A 22,021-nucleotide genomic window follows, 5' to 3' on the forward strand; every position below is an offset into this window, starting at 1 on the left:
CACTTGTCTTGAGTTACCAGCTACAAATTTGTGGTGATTAAGTGAAATGGGGCAATTTGGGACCTTTCACAGTAAAACTTGATCTTTTTGGTCCTGAGGGGGCGGGGCTTGTGTGATGTCATCATCCGACCATTCAATTTACTTTGTGGGGGGATGACGAATGACCACAGAAAGTTTGGTAACTCTATTCCATTCAGTTATGAAGTTATAGCAATTTAAATATTTTTGGCGAGTAGTCAAACTTCGAGGCCTGGCTCCGCCCCTTCAACATATACGAAAACTCAGAATCCTTATCTCATTTTGTTCGCCCATCCCTTCTGAGCAATTTTACACAATTTTTGAGACGATCGTGCGAAAAATGTTCGAGCAATCCAATCAGAAACGGACCCTAAAAACGGCAAAAACGGCAAAAAATCGCCATTTCAACCCAAAATGGCCGACTTCCTGTTTGATATTGACCATGGTTGCAAGAGACTTTTCTGTGCGGACTGTTGAGTACTACAAGTGTACCAAATTTCATAACTGTACGATAAACTAAGCTTTATGGAGAGGGGTTTTTTTCACTTTGTAGGGGGCGCTGTTCAGCCATTTTCTTTGCGATTTTTTTGGGACCTTTAAAATATCAAATTTTTCACCAGGCCTGACAAGTGTGCAAAATATTGTGAGTTTTGGGGTATGTTAAGGTCCCCAAAAAGCTGTTCAAAGGGGGCACGGAATAACAAAAAATAATAATAATTAAAGCTGCAAGCAGCGTCGTTCGGCCCTCGCAGCTCCGCGCCGCTCCGGCCTGGCCGGCAGCCCGGGGCACCAGGGCACGTCTGGCAGAACAGAAACGTCAACCACCCCGACACCAGAAACCGCAAATGGCCTCCTCGTCCGCACCTCACCCTGACTCAGCATCCCCTCTGAGCTCACCATTAAATTGAATTGTAAGGTTACGGCGTTACGCCAGAATTCGCCATGGCATCAAAGCCCCTCCCTATCTGGAAAGCTATCAGATCTGAATGGTCATTACAGCATCATGAAGACCGTGCATGACCTTAGTGTCATGTTGACTAAATTAGAGGGGACAAATATGGGCATTTCAGCATAAAACAATAGACTTCCTGTATTCAGGGGGCGGGGCTTAGGTGATGTCAGCTGTCCACATTGTCATTGTTTAAAGATATGGTCAATGATCACACAGACAAAGTTCGAAAAAGATCTGATCATGCACATGGGAGTTATTAAGTCAAGTAAAGTAATGGCGAAAGGTAAAAGTTTGAGACTTAGCCACGCCCACACCTTTCAACTTTTGAAAAATCCGACGGTTGAATTTTTTCTCCTATGTCTTAAGAGTAAATAGCAGAAGTTTGAAGGCGATTGGTGAAAAGGGCAACGGAGCATCACTCTCCAAACAACGTGTGCCAAAACAACTAAATCGCGTACTTGGACCAAAATGCCCGACTTCCTGTGCGACTTTGCACTTGGCTCCAAGAGACTTTTTTGTAGGTCCGGAGACACCTCATTAGTGTACCAAATTTCGTAATCCTCAGTCAAAGAATGGCTAGGGGCTGACAGTTTTAATGGTCCTAGGGGGCGCTATTTCAGAAAAATGGCCACGCCCACAAATTTTAGCTGTCCATTTCTATTGGGGGTCAGACTAGGATCACTCACAACAAATTTCGAGGTGATATCTCGATAACTTAAGAAATGAGAGGCAAACGTATTTCCATGGCGTGATGGCGATTTTCGCCATGCTCCCAAAGCCCCGCCTTTTTTCAAAACCTGCCAGTACTGGAGACAAAGTAACCTCAACTTGTCTACTGCTGTTTGCCACAGAATCCTGGTGTTTGGGTAAAAGGAGTCCAGTAGGGAGCTGTGAAAAAAAGAGTGGAGTGGCGACAGGTCAAAGTTTGAGGCTTAGCCACGCCCACATCTTTCAACTTTTGAAAAATCCGACGGTTGAATTTTTTCCCCTATGTCTTAAGAGTATATAGCAGAAGTTTGAAGGAGATTGGTGAAAAGGGCGACGGAGCATCACTCTCCAAACAACGTGTGCGAAAACCACTAAATCGCGTACTTGGACCAAAATGGCCGACTTCCTGTGCGACTTTGCGCTTGGCTCCAAGAGACTTTTTTGTAGGTCCTGAGACAACACATTAGGTTACCAAATTTCGTAATCCTCAGTCAAAGCATGGCTTGGGGCTGTTAGTTTTAATAGTCCTAGGGGGCGCTATTTCAGAAAATAGGCCCCGCCCACAAACTGCATCTCTCAATTTCTATTGGGGGTCAGACTAGGATCACTCACCAGAAGTTTCGTAGCGATGTCACGATAACTGAAGAAATGAGAGGCAAACGTATTTCCATGGCGTGATGGCGAATTTCGCCATGCTCTCAAAGCCCCACCTTTTTTCAAAACCTAACAGGACTGGATACCAAGTGACCTCAAGTTGTCTACTCGTATTTGCCAGAGATTCCTGGTAATTGGGTAAAAGGAGTCCAATAGGGAGCTGTGAAAAAAAGAGTGGCGTGGCGACAGGTCAAAGTTTGAGGCTTAGCCACGCCCACACCTTTCAACTTTTGAAAAATCCGACGGTTGAATTTTTTCCCCTATGTCTTAACAGTATAAAGCAGAAGTTTGAAGGAGATCGGTGATAAGGGCGACGGAGCATCACTCTCCAAACAACGTGTGCGAAAACCACTAAATCGCGTACTTGGACCAAAATGGCCGACTTCCTGTGCGACTTTGCACTTGGCTCCAAGAGACTTTTTTGTAGGTCCTGAGACACCACATTAGTGTACCAAATTTCGTAATCCTCAGTCAAAGCATGGCTTGGGGCTGACAGTTTTAATGGTCCTAGGGGGCGCTATTTCAGAAAATTGGCCACGCCCACCGGATGTTCACGTCAGATTTTTTGGGGGGCCAGACTAGGATCACTCACAAGAAGTTTCGTGACGACATCTTTAGAAATAAAGAAATGGGAGGCAAACGTAAGGCCACGGCAGTACGCCTTACTTCGCCGCGCCGCCACAGCCCCGCCCTCTGCCGAAAACTCCCATAAAGTGACGCCAAGCAACCCCCACTTGCCTTGAGTTACCAGCTCCAAATTTGTGGTGATTAAGTGAAATGGGGCAATTTGGGACCTTTCACAGTAAAACTTGACCTTTTTGGTCCTGAGGGGGCGGGGCTTGTGTGATGTCATCAACCGACCATTCAATTTACTTTGTGGGTCAATGACAAATTACCACAGAAAGTTTGGTAACTCTATTCCGTTCAATTATGAAGTTATAGCAATTTAAATTTTTTTGGCGAGTAGTCAAACTTTGAGGCCTGGCTCCGCCCCTTCAACATATACGAAAACTCAGAATCCTTATCTCATTTTGTTCGCCCATCCCTTCTGAGCAATTTTACACAATTTTTGAGACGATCGTGCGAAAAATGATCGAGCAATCCAATCAGAGACGGACCCTAAAAACGGCAAAAAAGGCAAAAAATCGCCATTTCAACCCAAAATGGCCGACTTCCTGTTTGATATTGACCATGGTTGCAAGAGACTTTTCTGTGCGGACTGTTGAGTACTACAAGTATACCAAATTTCATAACTGTACGATAAACTAAGCTTTATGGAGAGGGGTTTTTTTCACTTTGTAGGGGGCGCTGTTCAGCCATTTTCTTTGCGATTTTTTTGGGACCTTTAAAATATCAAATTTTTCACCAGGCCTGACAAGTGTGCAAAATATTGTGAGTTTTGGGGTATGTTAAGGTCCCCAAAAAGCTGTTCAAAGGGGGCACGGAATAACAAAAAATAATTAAAGCTGCAAGCAGCGTCGTTCGGCCCTCGCAGCTCCGCGCCGCGCCGCTCCGGCCTGGCCGGCAGCCCGGGGCACCAGGGCACGTCCGCAGAACACAAACGTCGACCACCCCAACACCAGAAACTGCTAACGGCCACCTTGTCCGCAACTCACCCTGACTCAGCATCCCCTTTGAGCCCACCATTATATTTTATGTCTCACCACTAGGGAATCCTCTATCTTTACCACACTGGTGGTGTGATGACAGTGACCAACTTTAATGCTATTCTGACCATGTTTTTTAAAGTTATCGAAGGATAACGTTATCTAGGTGGCGCTGTGACCAACTACAGAAAAGTCCCATTGAGGTCAGCTTTGGTGACATTATATAACATTCACCAACCGTTTGTGCCTCATTGGCTAAAGGGCATGATTGTTCATTGCCATATTCAGTTTCGGGCAAATCGGAGGCCGTTTGTGGAAGTTACAGTCAAATGTAAGGTCATGGCGTCACGCCAGCATTCACCATGGCATCAAAGCCCCTCCCTTTCTGGAAAGCTATCAGATCTGAATGGTCTTTAAAACATCATGAAGACACTGTATGACCTGAGTGTCATTTTCATTAAATTAGAGGGGACAAATATGGGCATTTCACCATAAAACAATAGACTTCCTGTTGTCAGGGGGCGGGGCTTAGGTGATGTCAGCTGTCCACATTGTCGTTGTCTTGAGATGTGGTCAGTGATCACACAGACAAAGTTTGAATTAGATCTGATCATGCACATGGGCGTTATTAAGTCAAGTAATGTCATGGCGAAAGGTCAAAGTTTGAGGCTTAGCCACGCCCACACCTTTATACTTATTTAAAATCCGACGGTTGAATTTTTTCCCCTTTGACTTAAAAGTACATAGCATAAGTTTGAAGGTGATCGGTGTAAAGGGCAACGGGCCATCAATGTCCAAACAACGTGTGCGAAAACCACTAAATCGAGTACTTGGACCAAAATGGCCGACCTCCTGTGCGAAATTGCGCTTGGCTCCAAGAGACTTTTTTGTAGGGCCAGAGACCCTACATGAGTGTACCAATTTTCGTAATCCTCAGTCAAACCTTGTCTTGGGGCTGACAGTTTTAATGGTCCTAGGGGGCGCTATTTCAGAATATAGGCCACGCCCACAAATCTCAGATGCCCATTTCTATTGGGGGTCAGACTAGGATCACTCACCAGACATTTTGTGGCGATGTCACGATAATTGAAGAAATGAGAGGCAAACGTATTGCCATGGCGTGATGGCGAATTTCGCCATGCTCCCAAAGCCCCGCCTTTTTTCAAAACCTGCCAGTACTGTAGACCAAGTGACCTCAACTTGTCAGCTGCTATTTACCAGAGATTCCAGGTGATTGGGTAAAAGGAGTCCAATAGGGAGCTGTGAAAAAAAGAGTGGCGTGGCGAAAGGTCAAAGTTTGAGGCTTAGCCACGCCCACACCTTTATACTTATTTAAAATCCGACGGTTGAATTTTTTCCTCTATGTCTTAAGAGTATATAGCAGAAGCTCGAAGGCGATTGGTGAAAAGGGCGACGGAGCATCACTCTCCAAACAACGTGTGTGAAAACCACTAAATCGCGCACTTGGACCAAAATGGCCGACTTCCTGTGCGACTTTGCACTTGGCTCCAAGAGACTTTTTTGTAGGTCCTGAGACACCACATTAGTGTACCAAATTTCGTAATCCTCAGTCAAAGCATGGCTTGGGGCTGACAGTTTTAATGGTCCTAGGGGGCGCTAATACAGAAAATAGGCCACGCCCACAAACTTAAGCTGACCTTTTCTATTGGGGGTCAGACTAGGATCACTCACAACAATGGTCGAGGTGATATCACGATAAATGAAGAAATGAGAGGCAAACGTATTTCCATGGCGTGATGGCGAATTTCGCCATGCTCCCAAAGCCCCGCCTTTTTGCAAAACCTTCCAGTACTGGAGACCAAGTGACCTCAACTTGCCTGCTGCTATTTACCAGAGATTCCTGGTGATTGGGTAAAAGGAGTCCAATAAGGAGCTGTGAAAAAAAGAGTGGCGTGGCGAAAGGTCAAAGTTTGAGGCTTAGCCACGCCCACACCTTTATACTTATTTAAAATCCGACGGTTGAATTTTTTCCTCTATGTCTTAAGACTATATAGCAGAAGTTTGAAAGTGATTGGTGAAAAGGGCGACGGAGTATCACTCTCCAAACAACGTGTGTGAAAACCACTAAATCGCGCACTTGGACCAAAATGGCCGACTTCCTGTGCGACTTTGCACTTGGCTTCAAGAGACTTTTTTGTAGGTCCTGAGACACCACATTAGTGTACCAAATTTCGTAATCCTCAGTCAAAGCATGGCTTGGGGCTGACAGTTTTAATGGTCCTAGGGGGCGCTATTTCAGAAAATAGGCCACGCCCACCAGATGTTCACATCAGATCTTTTGGGGGGCCGGACTAGGATCACTCACAAGAAGTTTCGTGACGATATCTTTGGAAATGACGAAATGGGAGGCAAACGTAAGGCCAAGGCGGTACGCCTGAATTCGCCGCGCCGCCACAGCCCCGCCCTCTGCCGAAAACTCCCATAAAGTGACGCCAAGCAACCCCCACTTGTCTTGAGTTACCAGCTACAAATTTGTGGTGATTAAGTGAAATGGGGCAATTTGGGACCTTTCACAGTAAAACTTGATCTTTTTGGTCCTGAGGGGGCGGGGCTTGTGTGATGTCATCATCCGACCTTTCAATTTACTTTGTGGGTGGATGACGAATGACCACAGAAAGTTTGGTAACTCTATTCCATTCAGTTATGAAGTTATAGCAATTTAAATATTTTTGGCGAGTAGTCAAACTTCGAGGCCTGGCTCCGCCCCTTCAACATATACGAAAACTCAGAATCCTTATCTCATTTTGTTCGCCCATCCCTTCTGAGCAATTTTACACAATTTTTGAGACGATCGTGCGAAAAATGATCGAGCAATCCAATCAGAAACGGACCCTAAAAACGGCAAAAACGGCAAAAAATCGCCATTTCAACCCAAAATGGCCGACTTCCTGTTTGATATTGACCATGGTTGCAAGAGACTTTTCTGTGCGGACTGTTGAGTACTACAAGTGTACCAAATTTCATAACTGTACGATAAACTAAGCTTTATGGAGAGGGGTTTTTTTCACTTTGTAGGGGGCGCTGTTCAGCCATTTTCTTTGCGATTTTTTTGGGACCTTTAAAATATCAAATTTTTCACCAGGCCTGACAAGTGTGCAAAATATTGTGAGTTTTGGGGTATGTTAAGGTCCCCAAAAAGCTGTTCAAAGGGGGCACGGAATAACAAAAAATAATAATAATCAGAGCAAAAACAAGAGGCCTTCGCAGCGCTTTCGCTGCTCGGGCCTAATTAAAGCTGCAAGCAGCGTCGTTCGGCCCTCGCAGCTCCGCGCCGCTCCGGTCTGCCGTCGCACCAGTGCACGTCTGACAGAACAGAAACGTCAACCACCCCGACACCAGAAACCGCGAATGGCCTCCTAGTCTGCACCTCACCCTGACTCAGCATCCCCTCTGAGCTCACCATTAAATTGAATATTAAGATTACGGCGTTACGCCAGAATTCGCCATGGCATCAAAGCCCCTCCCTTTCTGGAAAGCTATCAGATCTGAATGGTCATTACAGCATCATGAAGACAGTGCATGACCTTAGGGTCATGTTGACTAAATTAGAGGGGACAAATATGGGCATTTCAGCATAAAAAATAAATTCCTGTAGTCAGGGGGCGGGGCTTAGGTGATGTCAGCTGTCCACATTGTCATTGTTTACAGATATGGTCAATGATCACACAGACAAAGTTCGAAAAAGATCTGATCATGCACATGGGAGTTATTAAGTCAAGTAAAGTAATGGCGAAAGGTCAACGTTTGAGGCTTAGCCACGCCCACACCTTTCAACTTTTGAAAAATCCGACGGTTGAATTTTTTCCCCTATGTCTTAAGAGTGTATTGCAGAAGTTTGAAGGTGATTGGTGAAAAGGGCGACGGAGCATCACTCTCCAAACAATGTGTGCGAAAACCACTAAATCACGTACTTGCACCAAAATGGCCGACTTCCTGTGCGACTTTACGCTTGGCTCCAAGAGACTTTTTTGTAGGTCCTGAGACCCCACATTAGTGTACCAAATTTCGTAATCCTCAGTCAAAGCATGGCTTGGGGCTGAAAGTTTTAATGGCTCTAGGGGGCGCTATTTAAGAATATAGGCCACGCCCACAAACTTCAGCTGTCTATTTCTCTTGGAGCTCAGACTAGGATCACTCACCAGAAGTTTCGTAGCAATATCACGATAACTGAAGAAATGAGACAAACGTATTTCCATGGCGTGATGGCGATTTTCGCCATGGTCCCAAAGCCCCGCCTTTTTTCAAAACCTGCCAGTACTGGAGACCAAGTAACCTCAACTTGTCTACTGCTGTTTGCCACAGAATCCTGGTGATTGGGTAAAAGGAGTCCAGTAGGGAGCTGTGAAAAAAAGAGTAGCGTGGCGACAGGTCAAAGTTTGAGGCTTAGCCACGCCCACACCTTTCAACTTTTGAAAAATCCGACGGTTAAATTTTTTCCCCTATGTCTTAAGGGTATATAGCAGAAGTTTGAAGGAGATTGGTGAAAAGGGCGACGGAGCATCACTCTCCAAACAACGTGTGCGAAAACCACTAAATCGCGTACTTGATCCAAAATGGCCGACTTCCTGTGCGACTTTGAACTTGACTCCAAGAGACTTTTTTGTAGGTCCTGAGACACCACATTAGTGTACCAAATTTCGTAATCCTCAGTCAAAGCATGGCTTGGGGCTAATAGTTTAAATGGTCCTAGGGGGCGCTATTTCAAAACATAGGCCACGCCCACAAAATTCAGCTGTCTATTTCTCTTGGAGCTCAGACTAGGATCACTCACCAGAAGTTTCGTAGCAATATCACGATAACTGAAGAAATGAGAGACAAACGTATTTCCATGGCGTGATGGCGATTTTCGCCATGGTCCCAAAGCCCCGCCTTTTTTCAAAACCTGCCAGTACTGGAGACCAAGTAACCTCAACTTGTCTACTGCTGTTTGCCACAGAATCCTGGTGATTGGGTAAAAGGAGTCCAGTAGGGAGCTGTGAAAAAAAGAGTAGCGTGGCGACAGGTCAAAGTTTGAGGCTTAGCCACGCCCACACCTTTCAACTTTTGAAAAATCCGACGGTTGAATTTTTTCCCCTATGTCTTAAGGGTATATAGCAGAAGTTTGAAGGAGATTGGTGAAAAGGGCGACGGAGCATCACTCTCCAAACAACGTGTGCGAAAACCACTAAATCGCGTACTTGATCCAAAATGGCCGACTTCCTGTGCGACTTTGAACTTGACTCCAAGAGACTTTTTTGTAGGTCCTGAGACACCACATTAGTGTACCAAATTTCGTAATCCTCAGTCAAAGCATGGCTTGGGGCTAATAGTTTTAATGGTCCTAGGGGGCGCTATTTCAGAAAATAGGCCACGCCCACCAGATGTTCACATCAGATCTTTTGGGGGGCCGGACTAGGATCACTCACAAGAAGTTTCGTGACGATATCTTTGGAAATGACGAAATGGGAGGCAAACGTAAGGCCAAGGCGGTACGCCTGAATTCGCCGCGCCACCACAGCCCCGCCCTCTGCCGAAAACTCCCATAAAGTGACGCCAAGCAACCCCCACTTGTCTTGAGTTACCAGCTACAAATTTGTGGTGATTAAGTGAAATGGGGCAATTTGGGACCTTTCACAGTAAAACTTGATCTTTTTGGTCCTGAGGGGGCGGGGCTTGTGTGATGTCATCATCCGACCTTTCAATTTACTTTGTGGGTGGATGACGAATGACCACAGAAAGTTTGGTAACTCTATTCCATTCAGTTATGAAGTTATAGCAATTTAAATATTTTTGGCGAGTAGTCAAACTTCGAGGCCTGGCTCCGCCCCTTCAACATATACGAAAACTCAGAATCCTTATCTCATTTTGTTCGCCCATCCCTTCTGAGCAATTTTACACAATTTTTGAGACGATCGTGCGAAAAATGATCGAGCAATCCAATCAGAAACGGACCCTAAAAACGGCAAAAACGGCAAAAAATCGCCATTTCAACCCAAAATGGCCGACTTCCTGTTTGATATTGACCATGGTTGCAAGAGACTTTTCTGTGCGGACTGTTGAGTACTACAAGTGTACCAAATTTCATAACTGTACGATAAACTAAGCTTTATGGAGAGGGGTTTTTTTCACTTTGTAGGGGGCGCTGTTCAGCCATTTTCTTTGCGATTTTTTTGGGAACTTTAAAATATCAAATTTTTCACCAGGCCTGACAAGTGTGCAAAATATTGTGAGTTTTGGGGTATGTTAAGGTCCCCAAAAAGCTGTTCAAAGGGGGCACGGAATAACAAAAAATAATTAAAGCTGCAAGCAGCGTCGTTCGGCCCTCGCAGCTCCGCGCCGCTCCGGTCTGCCGTCGCACCAGTGCACGTCTGACAGAACAGAAACGTCAACCACCCCGACACCAGAAACCGCGAATGGCCTCCTAGTCTGCACCTCACCCTGACTCAGCATCCCCTCTGAGCTCACCATTAAATTGAATATTAAGATTACGGCGTTACGCCAGAATTCGCCATGGCATCAAAGCCCCTCCCTTTCTGGAAAGCTATCAGATCTGAATGGTCATTACAGCATCATGAAGACAGTGCATGACCTTAGGGTCATGTTGACTAAATTAGAGGGGACAAATATGGGCATTTCAGCATAAAAAATAAATTCCTGTAGTCAGGGGGCGGGGCTTAGGTGATGTCAGCTGTCCACATTGTCATTGTTTACAGATATGGTCAATGATCACACAGACAAAGTTCGAAAAAGATCTGATCATGCACATGGGAGTTATTAAGTCAAGTAAAGTAATGGCGAAAGGTCAACGTTTGAGGCTTAGCCACGCCCACACCTTTCAACTTTTGAAAAATCCGACGGTTGAATTTTTTCCCCTATGTCTTAAGAGTGTATTGCAGAAGTTTGAAGGTGATTGGTGAAAAGGGCGACGGAGCATCACTCTCCAAACAATGTGTGCGAAAACCACTAAATCACGTACTTGCACCAAAATGGCCGACTTCCTGTGCGACTTTACGCTTGGCTCCAAGAGACTTTTTTGTAGGTCCTGAGACCCCACATTAGTGTACCAAATTTCGTAATCCTCAGTCAAAGCATGGCTTGGGGCTGAAAGTTTTAATGGCTCTAGGGGGCGCTATTTAAGAATATAGGCCACGCCCACAAACTTCAGCTGTCTATTTCTCTTGGAGCTCAGACTAGGATCACTCACCAGAAGTTTCGTAGCAATATCACGATAACTGAAGAAATGAGACAAACGTATTTCCATGGCGTGATGGCGATTTTCGCCATGGTCCCAAAGCCCCGCCTTTTTTCAAAACCTGCCAGTACTGGAGACCAAGTAACCTCAACTTGTCTACTGCTGTTTGCCACAGAATCCTGGTGATTGGGTAAAAGGAGTCCAGTAGGGAGCTGTGAAAAAAAGAGTAGCGTGGCGACAGGTCAAAGTTTGAGGCTTAGCCACGCCCACACCTTTCAACTTTTGAAAAATCCGACGGTTAAATTTTTTCCCCTATGTCTTAAGGGTATATAGCAGAAGTTTGAAGGAGATTGGTGAAAAGGGCGACGGAGCATCACTCTCCAAACAACGTGTGCGAAAACCACTAAATCGCGTACTTGATCCAAAATGGCCGACTTCCTGTGCGACTTTGAACTTGACTCCAAGAGACTTTTTTGTAGGTCCTGAGACACCACATTAGTGTACCAAATTTCGTAATCCTCAGTCAAAGCATGGCTTGGGGCTAATAGTTTAAATGGTCCTAGGGGGCGCTATTTCAAAACATAGGCCACGCCCACAAAATTCAGCTGTCTATTTCTCTTGGAGCTCAGACTAGGATCACTCACCAGAAGTTTCGTAGCAATATCACGATAACTGAAGAAATGAGAGACAAACGTATTTCCATGGCGTGATGGCGATTTTCGCCATGGTCCCAAAGCCCCGCCTTTTTTCAAAACCTGCCAGTACTGGAGACCAAGTAACCTCAACTTGTCTACTGCTGTTTGCCACAGAATCCTGGTGATTGGGTAAAAGGAGTCCAGTAGGGAGCTGTGAAAAAAAGAGTAGCGTGGCGACAGGTCAAAGTTTGAGGCTTAGCCACGCCCACACCTTTCAACTTTTGAAAAATCCGACGGTTGAATTTTTTCCCCTATGTCTTAAGGGTATATAGCAGAAGTTTGAAGGAGATTGGTGAAAAGGGCGACGGAGCATCACTCTCCAAACAACGTGTGCGAAAACCACTAAATCGCGTACTTGATCCAAAATGGCCGACTTCCTGTGCGACTTTGAACTTGACTCCAAGAGACTTTTTTGTAGGTCCTGAGACACCACATTAGTGTACCAAATTTCGTAATCCTCAGTCAAAGCATGGCTTGGGGCTAATAGTTTTAATGGTCCTAGGGGGCGCTATTTCAGAAAATAGGCCACGCCCACCAGATGTTCACATCAGATCTTTTGGGGGGCCGGACTAGGATCACTCACAAGAAGTTTCGTGACGATATCTTTGGAAATGACGAAATGGGAGGCAAACGTAAGGCCAAGGCGGTACGCCTGAATTCGCCGCGCCACCACAGCCCCGCCCTCTGCCGAAAACTCCCATAAAGTGACGCCAAGCAACCCCCACTTGTCTTGAGTTACCAGCTACAAATTTGTGGTGATTAAGTGAAATGGGGCAATTTGGGACCTTTCACAGTAAAACTTGATCTTTTTGGTCCTGAGGGGGCGGGGCTTGTGTGATGTCATCATCCGACCTTTCAATTTACTTTGTGGGTGGATGACGAATGACCACAGAAAGTTTGGTAACTCTATTCCATTCAGTTATGAAGTTATAGCAATTTAAATATTTTTGGCGAGTAGTCAAACTTCGAGGCCTGGCTCCGCCCCTTCAACATATACGAAAACTCAGAATCCTTATCTCATTTTGTTCGCCCATCCCTTCTGAGCAATTTTACACAATTTTTGAGACGATCGTGCGAAAAATGATCGAGCAATCCAATCAGAAACGGACCCTAAAAACGGCAAAAACGGCAAAAAATCGCCATTTCAACCCAAAATGGCCGACTTCCTGTTTGATATTGACCATGGTTGCAAGAGACTTTTCTGTGCGGACTGTTGAGTACTACAAGTGTACCAAATTTCATAACTGTACGATAAACTAAGCTTTATGGAGAGGGGTTTTTTTCACTTTGTAGGGGGCGCTGTTCAGCCATTTTCTTTGCGATTTTTTTGGGACCTTTAAAATATCAAATTTTTCACCAGGCCTGACAAGTGTGCAAAATATTGTGAGTTTTGGGGTATGTTAAGGTCCCCAAAAAGCTGTTCAAAGGGGGCACGGAATAACAAAAAATAATAATAATCAGAGCAAAAACAAGAGGCCTTCGCAGCGCTTTCGCTGCTCGGGCCTAATAATAATCAGAGCAAAAACAAGAGGCCTTCGCAGCGCTTTCGCTGCTCGGGCCTAATAATAATCAGAGCAAAAACAAGAGGCCTTCGCAGCGCTTTCGCTGCTCGGGCCTAATTAAAGCTGCAAGCAGCGTCGTTCGGCCCTCGCAGCTCCGCGCCGCTCCGGCCTGGCCGGCAGCCCGGGGCACCAGGGCACGTCCGCAGAACACAAACGTCGACCACCCCAACACCAGAAACTGCTAACGGCCACCTTGTCCGCAACTCACCCTGACTCAGCATCCCCTTTGAGCCCACCATTATATTTTATGTCTCACCACTAGGGAATCCTCTATCTTTACCACACTGGTGGTGTGATGACAGTGACCAACTTTAATGCTATTCTGACCATGTTTTTTAAAGTTATCGAAGGATAACGTTATCTAGGTGGCGCTGTGACCAACTACAGAAAAGTCCCATTGAGGTCAGCTTTGGTGACATTATATAACATTCACCAACCGTTTGTGCCTCATTGGCTAAAGGGCATGATTGTTCATTGCCATATTCAGTTTCGGGCAAATCGGAGGCCGTTTGTGGAAGTTACAGTCAAATGTAAGGTCATGGCGTCACGCCAGCATTCACCATGGCATCAAAGCCCCTCCCTTTCTGGAAAGCTATCAGATCTGAATGGTCTTTAAAACATCATGAAGACACTGTATGACCTGAGTGTCATTTTCATTAAATTAGAGGGGACAAATATGGGCATTTCAACATAAAACAATAGACTTCCTGTTGTCAGGGGGCGGGGCTTAGGTGATGTCAGCTGTCCACATTGTCGTTGTCTTGAGATGTGGTCAGTGATCACACAGACAAAGTTTGAATTAGATCTGATCATGCACATGGGAGTTATTAAGTCAAGTAATGTCATGGCGAAAGGTCAAAGTTTGAGGCTTAGCCACGCCCACACCTTTATACTTATTTAAAATCCGACGGTTAAATTTTTTCCCCTTTGACTTAAAAGTACATAGCATAAGTTTGAAGGTGATCGGTGTAAAGGGCAACGGGCCATCAATGTCCAAACAACGTGTGCGAAAACCACTAAATCGAGTACTTGGACCAAAATGGCCGACCTCCTGTGCGAAATTGCGCTTGGCTCCAAGAGACTTTTTTGTAGGGCCAGAGACCCTACATGAGTGTACCAATTTTCGTAATCCTCAGTCAAACCTTGTCTTGGGGCTGACAGTTTTAATGGTCCTGGGGGGCGCTATTTCAGAATATAGGCCACGCCCACAAATCTCAGATGCCCATTTCTATTGGGGGTCAGACTAGGATCACTCACCAGACATTTTGTGGCGATGTCACGATAATTGAAGAAATGAGAGGCAAACGTATTGCCATGGCGTGATGGCGAATTTCGCCATGCTCCCAAAGCCCCGCCTTTTTTCAAAACCTGCCAGTACTGTAGACCAAGTGACCTCAACTTGTCAGCTGCTATTTACCAGAGATTCCAGGTGATTGGGTAAAAGGAGTCCAATAGGGAGCTGTGAAAAAAAGAGTGGCGTGGCGAAAGGTCAAAGTTTGAGGCTTAGCCACGCACACACCTTTATACTTATTTAAAATCCGACGGTTGAATTTTTTCCTCTATGTCTTAAGAGTATATAGCAGAAGCTCGAAGGCGATTGGTGAAAAGGGCGACGGAGCATCACTCTCCAAACAACGTGTGTGAAAACCACTAAATCGCGCACTTGGACCAAAATGGCCGACTTCCTGTGCGACTTTGCACTTGGCTCCAAGAGACTTTTTTGTAGGTCCTGAGACACCACATTAGTGTACCAAATTTCGTAATCCTCAGTCAAAGCATGGCTTGGGGCTGACAGTTTTAATGGTCCTAGGGGGAGCTAATACAGAAAATAGGCCACGCCCACAAACTTAAGCTGACCTTTTCTATTGGGGGTCAGACTAGGATCACTCACAACAATGGTCGAGGTGATATCACGATAAATGAAGAAATGAGAGGCAAACGTATTTCCATGGCGTGATGGCGAATTTCGCCATGCTCCCAAAGCCCCGCCTTTTTGCAAAACCTTCCAGTACTGGAGACCAAGTGACCTCAACTTGCCTGCTGCTATTTACCAGAGATTCCTGGTGATTGGGTAAAAGGAGTCCAATAAGGAGCTGTGAAAAAAAGAGTGGCGTGGCGAAAGGTCAAAGTTTGAGGCTTAGCCACGCCCACACCTTTATACTTATTTAAAATCCGACGGTTGAATTTTTTCCTCTATGTCTTAAGACTATATAGCAGAAGTTTGAAAGTGATTGGTGAAAAGGGCGACGGAGTATCACTCTCCAAACAACGTGTGTGAAAACCACTAAATCGCGCACTTGGACCAAAATGGCCGACTTCCTGTGCGACTTTGCACTTGGCTTCAAGAGACTTTTTTGTAGGTCCTGAGACACCACATTAGTGTACCAAATTTCGTAATCCTCAGTCAAAGCATGGCTTGGGGCTGACAGTTTTAATGGTCCTAGGGGGCGCTATTTCAGAAAATAGGCCACGCCCACCAGATGTTCACATCAGATCTTTTGGGGGGCCGGAATAGGATCACTCACAAGAAGTTTCGTGACGATATCTTTGGAAATGACGAAATGGGAGGCAAACGTAAGGCCAAGGCGGTACGCCTGAATTCGCCGCGCCGCCACAGCCCCGCCCTCTGCCGAAAACTCCCATAAAGTGACGCCAAGCAACCCCCACTTGTCTTGAGTTACCAGCTACAAATTTGTGGTGATTAAGTGAAATGGGGCAATTTGGGACCTTTCACAGTAAAACTTGATCTTTTTGGTCCTGAGGGGGCGGGGCTTGTGTGATGTCATCATCCGACCATTCAATTTACTTTGTGGGTGGATGACGAATGACCACAGAAAGTTTGGTAACTCTATTCCATTCAGTTATGAAGTTATAGCAATTTAAATATTTTTGGCGAGTAGTCAAACTTCGAGGCCTGGCTCCGCCCCTTCAACATATACGAAAACTCAGAATCCTTATCTCATTTTGTTCGCCCATCCCTTCTGAGCAATTTTACACAATTTTTGAGACAATCGTGCGAAAAATGATCGAGCAATCCAATCAGAAACGGACCCTAAAAACGGCAAAAACGGCAAAAAATCGCCATTTCAACCCAAAATGGCCGACTTCCTGTTTGATATTGACCATGGTTGCAAGAGACTTTTCTGTGCGGACTGTTGAGTACTACAAGTGTACCAAATTTTATAACTGTACGATAAACTAAGCTTTATGGAGAGGGTTTTTTTTCACTTTGTAGGGGGCGCTGTTCAGCCATTTTCTTTGCGATTTTTTTGGGACCTTTAAAATATCAAATTTTTCACCAGGCCTGACAAGTGTGCAAAATATTGTGAGTTTTGGGGTATGTTAAGGTCCTCAAAAAGCTGTTCAAAGGGGGCACGGAATAACAAAAAATAATAATAATCAGAGCAAAAACAAGAGGCCTTCGCAGCGCTTTCGCTGCTCGGGCCTAATTAAAGCTGCAAGCAGCGTCGTTCGGCCCTCGCAGCTCCGCGCCGCTCCGGCCTGGCCGGCAGCCCGGGGCACCAGGGCATGTGTGGCAGAACAGAAACGTCAATCATCCCGTCACCGGAAACAGCAAATGGCCTCCTAGTCCGCACCTCACCCTGACTAAGCATCCCCTCTGAGCTCACCATTAAATTGAATTGTAAGGTTACGGCGTTACGCCAGAATTCGCCATGGCATCAAAGCCCCTCCCTTTCTGGAAAGCTATCAGATTTGAATGGCCATTACAGCATCATGAAGACAGTGCATGACCTAGGTGTCATGTTGACTAAATTAGAGGGGACAAATATGGGCATTTCAGCATAAAATAATAACTTCCTTTAGTCAGGGGGCGGGGCTTAGATGATGTCAGCTGTCCACATTGTCATTGTTTACAGATATGGTCAATGATCACACAGACAAAGTTCGAAAAAGATCTGATCATGCACATGGGAGTTATTAAGTCAAGTAATGGCGAAAGGTCAAAGTTTGAGGCTTAGCCACGCCCACACCTTTCAACTTTACAAAAATCCGACGGTTGACTTTTTTCCCCTATGCCTTAAGAGTATATAGCAGAAGTTTGAAGGCGATTGGTGAAAAGGGCGAAGGAGCATCACTCTTCAAACAACGTGTGCGAAAACCACTAAATCGCGTACTTGGACCAAAATGGCCGACTTCCTGTGCAATTTTGTGCTTGGCTCCAAGAGACTTTTTTGTAGGTCCTGGGACACCACATTAGTGTACCAAATTTCGTAATCCTCAATGAAAGCATGGCTTGGGGCTAATAGTTTAAATGGTCCTAGGGGGCGCTATTTCAGAAATTAGGCCACGCCCACATATTTCAGCTGTCTATGTCTCTTTGGGGTCAGACTAGGATCACTCACCAGAAGTTTCGTAACAATATCACGATAAATGAAGAAATGAGAGGCAAACGTATTTCCATGGCGTGCTGGCGATTTTCGCCATGCTCCCAAAGCCCCGCCTTTTTTTGAAACCTTCCAGTACTGGAGACCAAGTGACCTCAAGTTGTCTACTGCTATTTGCCAGAGACTCCTGCTGATTGGGTAAAAGGAATCCAGTAGGGAGCTGTGAAAAAAAGAGTGGCGCGGCGACAGGTCAAAGTTTGAGGCTTAGCCACGCCCACACCTTTCAACTTTTGAAAAATCCGACGGTTGAATTTTTTCCCCTATGCCTTAAGAGTATATAGCAGAAGTTTGAAGGCGATTGGTGAAAAGGGCGACGGAGCATCACTCTCCAAACAACGTGTGCGAAAACCACTAAATCGCGTACTTGGACCAAAATGGCCGACTTCCTGTGCAATTTTGTGATTGGCTCCAAGAGACTTTTTTGTAGGTCCTGGGACACCACATTAGTGTACCAAATTTCGTAATCCTCAGTCAAAGCATGGCTTGGGGCTATTAGTTTAAATGGTCCTAGGGGGCGCTATTTCAGAAATTAGGCCACGCCCACATATTTCAGCTGTCTATGTCTCTTTGTGGTCAGACTAGGATCACTCACCAGAAGTTTCGTAACGATATCACGATAAATGAAGAAATGAGAGGCAAACGTATTTCCATGGCGTGATGGCGATTTTCGCCATGCTCCCAAAGCCCTGCCTTTTTTTGAAACCTTCCAGTACTGGATACCAAGTGACCTCAAGTTGTCTACTGCTATTTGCCAGAGACTCCTGCTGATTGGGTAAAAGGAGTCCAGTAGGGAGCTGTGAAAAAAAGAGTGGTGCGGCGACAGGTCAAAGTTTGAGGCTTAGCCACGCCCACACCTTTCAACTTTTGAAAAATCCGACGGTTGAATTTTTTCCTCTATGTCTTAAGACTATATAGCAGAAGTTTGAAAGTGATTGGTGAAAAGGGCGACGGAGTATCACTCTCCAAACAACGTGTGTGAAAACCACTAAATCGCGCACTTGGACCAAAATGGCCGACTTCCTGTGCGACTTTGCACTTGGCTTCAAGAGACTTTTTTGTAGGTCCTGAGACACCACATTAGTGTACCAAATTTCGTAATCCTCAGTCAAAGCATGGCTTGGGGCTGACAGTTTTAATGGTCCTAGGGGGCGCTATTTCAGAAAATAGGCCACGCCCACCAGATGTTCACATCAGATCTTTTGGGGGGCCGGACTAGGATCACTCACAAGAAGTTTCGTGACGATATCTTTGGAAATGACGAAATGGGAGGCAAACGTAAGGCCAAGGCGGTACGCCTGAATTCGCCGCGCCGCCACAGCCCCGCCCTCTGCCGAAAACTCCCATAAAGTGACGCCAAGCAACCCCCACTTGTCTTGAGTTACCAGCTACAAATTTGTGGTGATTAAGTGAAATGGGGCAATTTGGGACCTTTCACAGTAAAACTTGATCTTTTTGGTCCTGAGGGGGCGGGGCTTGTGTGATGTCATCATCCGACCTTTCAGTTTACTTTGTGGGTGGATGACGAATGACCACAGAAAGTTTGGTAACTCTATTCCATTCAGTTATGAAGTTATAGCAATTTAAATATTTTTGGCGAGTAGTCAAACTTCGAGGCCTGGCTCCGCCCCTTCAACATATACGAAAACTCAGAATCCTTATCTCATTTTGTTCGCCCATCCCTTCTGAGCAATTTTACACAATTTTTGAGACGATCGTGCGAAAAATGATCGAGCAATCCAATCAGAAACGGACCCTAAAAACGGCAAAAACGGCAAAAAATCGCCATTTCAACCCAAAATGGCCGACTTCCTGTTTGATATTGACCATGGTTGCAAGAGACTTTTCTGTGCGGACTGTTGAGTACTACAAGTGTACCAAATTTCATAACTGTACGATAAACTAAGCTTTATGGAGAGGGTTTTTTTTCACTTTGTAGGGGGCGCTGTTCAGCCATTTTCTTTGCGATTTTTTTGGGACCTTTAAAATATCAAATTTTTCACCAGGCCTGACAAGTGTGCAAAATATTGTGAGTTTTGGGGTATGTTAAGGTCCCCAAAAAGCTGTTCAAAGGGGGCACGGAATAACAAAAAATAATAATAATCAGAGCAAAAACAAGAGGCCTTCGCAGCGCTTTCGCTGCTCGGGCCTAATTAAAGCTGCAAGCAGCGTCGTTCGGCCCTCGCAGCTCCGCGCCGCTCCGGCCTGGCCGGCAGCCCGGGGCACCAGGGCACGTCCGCAGAACACAAACGTCGACCACCCCAACACCAGAAACTGCTAACGGCCACCTTGTCCGCAACTCACCCTGACTCAGCATCCCCTTTGAGCCCACCATTATATTTTATGTCTCACCACTAGGGAATCCTCTATCTTTACCACACTGGTGGTGTGATGACAGTGACCAACTTTAATGCTATTCTGACCATGTTTTTTAAAGTTATCGAAGGATAACGTTATCTAGGTGGCGCTGTGACCAACTACAGAAAAGTCCCATTGAGGTCAGCTTTGGTGACATTATATAACATTCACCAACCGTTTGTGCCTCATTGGCTAAAGGGCATGATTGTTCATTGCCATATTCAGTTTCGGGCAAATCGGAGGCCGTTTGTGGAAGTTACAGTCAAATGTAAGGTCATGGCGTCACGCCAGCATTCACCATGGCATCAAAGCCCCTCCCTTTCTGGAAAGCTATCAGATCTGAATGGTCTTTAAAACATCATGAAGACACTGTATGACCTGAGTGTCATTTTCATTAAATTAGAGGGGACAAATATGGGCATTTCACCATAAAACAATAGACTTCCTGTTGTCAGGGGGCGGGGCTTAGGTGATGTCAGCTGTCCACATTGTCGTTGTCTTGAGATGTGGTCAGTGATCACACAGACAAAGTTTGAATTAGATCTGATCATGCACATGGGAGTTATTAAGTCAAGTAATGTCATGGCGAAAGGTCAAAGTTTGAGGCTTAGCCACGCCCACACCTTTATACTTATTTAAAATCCGACGGTTGAATTTTTTCCCCTTTGACTTAAAAGTACATAGCATAAGTTTGAAGGTGATCGGTGTAAAGGGCAACGGGCCATCAATGTCCAAACAACGTGTGCGAAAACCACTAAATCGAGTACTTGGACCAAAATGGCCGACCTCCTGTGCGAAATTGCGCTTGGCTCCAAGAGACTTTTTTGTAGGGCCAGAGACCCTACATGAGTGTACCAATTTTCGTAATCCTCAGTCAAACCTTGTCTTGGGGCTGACAGTTTTAATGGTCCTAGGGGGCGCTATTTCAGAATATAGGCCACGCCCACAAATCTCAGATGCCCATTTCTATTGGGGGTCAGACTAGGATCACTCACCAGACATTTTGTGGCGATGTCACGATAATTGAAGAAATGAGAGGCAAACGTATTGCCATGGCGTGATGGCGAATTTCGCCATGCTCCCAAAGCCCCGCCTTTTTTCAAAACCTGCCAGTACTGTAGACCAAGTGACCTCAACTTGTCAGCTGCTATTTACCAGAGATTCCAGGTGATTGGGTAAAAGGAGTCCAATAGGGAGCTGTGAAAAAAAGAGTGGCGTGGCGAAAGGTCAAAGTTTGAGGCTTAGCCACGCCCACACCTTTATACTTATTTAAAATCCGACGGTTGAATTTTTTCCTCTATGTCTTAAGAGTATATAGCAGAAGCTCGAAGGCGATTGGTGAAAAGGGCGACGGAGCATCACTCTCCAAACAACGTGTGTGAAAACCACTAAATCGCGCACTTGGACCAAAATGGCCGACTTCCTGTGCGACTTTGCACTTGGCTCCAAGAGACTTTTTTGTAGGTCCTGAGACACCACATTAGTGTACCAAATTTCGTAATCCTCAGTCAAAGCATGGCTTGGGGCTGACAGTTTTAATGGTCCTAGGGGGCGCTAATACAGAAAATAGGCCACGCCCACAAACTTAAGCTGACCTTTTCTATTGGGGGTCAGACTAGGATCACTCACAACAATGGTCGAGGTGATATCACGATAAATGAAGAAATGAGAGGCAAACGTATTTCCATGGCGTGATGGCGAATTTCGCCATGCTCCCAAAGCCCCGCCTTTTTGCAAAACCTTCCAGTACTGGAGACCAAGTGACCTCAACTTGCCTGCTGCTATTTACCAGAGATTCCTGGTGATTGGGTAAAAGGAGTCCAATAAGGAGCTGTGAAAAAAAGAGTGGCGTGGCGAAAGGTCAAAGTTTGA

This window comes from Nothobranchius furzeri, chromosome 4 (genome assembly GCF_043380555.1).
Source record: "Nothobranchius furzeri strain GRZ-AD chromosome 4, NfurGRZ-RIMD1, whole genome shotgun sequence".
Classification (NCBI taxonomy): domain Eukaryota; kingdom Metazoa; phylum Chordata; class Actinopteri; order Cyprinodontiformes; family Nothobranchiidae; genus Nothobranchius; species Nothobranchius furzeri.